Source organism: Corvus brachyrhynchos, unplaced genomic scaffold (assembly GCF_000691975.1).
Source record: "Corvus brachyrhynchos isolate BGI_N302 unplaced genomic scaffold, ASM69197v1 scaffold333, whole genome shotgun sequence".
NCBI classification, from domain to species: Eukaryota; Metazoa; Chordata; class Aves; order Passeriformes; family Corvidae; genus Corvus; species Corvus brachyrhynchos.
The window spans coordinates 1-472 of NW_008237250.1; positions in this window are offsets into that span (position 1 = coordinate 1).

The window sequence follows — 472 nt, forward strand, 5'->3', positions numbered from 1 at the left end:
GGGCGTGGTTTAATGGGGCGTGGTCAGGGTTAAGTGGGTGGGGCTTTGCTGGGCGTGGCCTAAGAGGGTGTGGCCCTGCAGTTGTGATGTAAAGAGGGCGTGGTTTAATTAGGGCATGGCTTTGTTAGGGCGTGAATAATTTGTGGGCCTGGCTTGGGGGTGTGGCTTGGTGGGTTTTAATTAAGGGCGTGGCCTGAGGGGTGTGGCCTTGGTGTGTAAACCCCTTGTGGGCGTGGCTTAGAGGGTGTGGCTTAATTGGGGCATAATTAATTATGGTGGGGCTTAATCCAGCTATAATTAAATAGGGGTGTGGCTTTGGGGTGTGGCTTAATTGGGGCATAATTAATTATGGTGGGGCTTAATCCAGCTATAATTAAATAGGGGTGTGGCTTTGGGGTGTGGCTTAATTGGGGCATAATTAGGGGGGGTGGCTTTGGGGGGATGGCTTAACTGGGGCATGATTGATTACGGC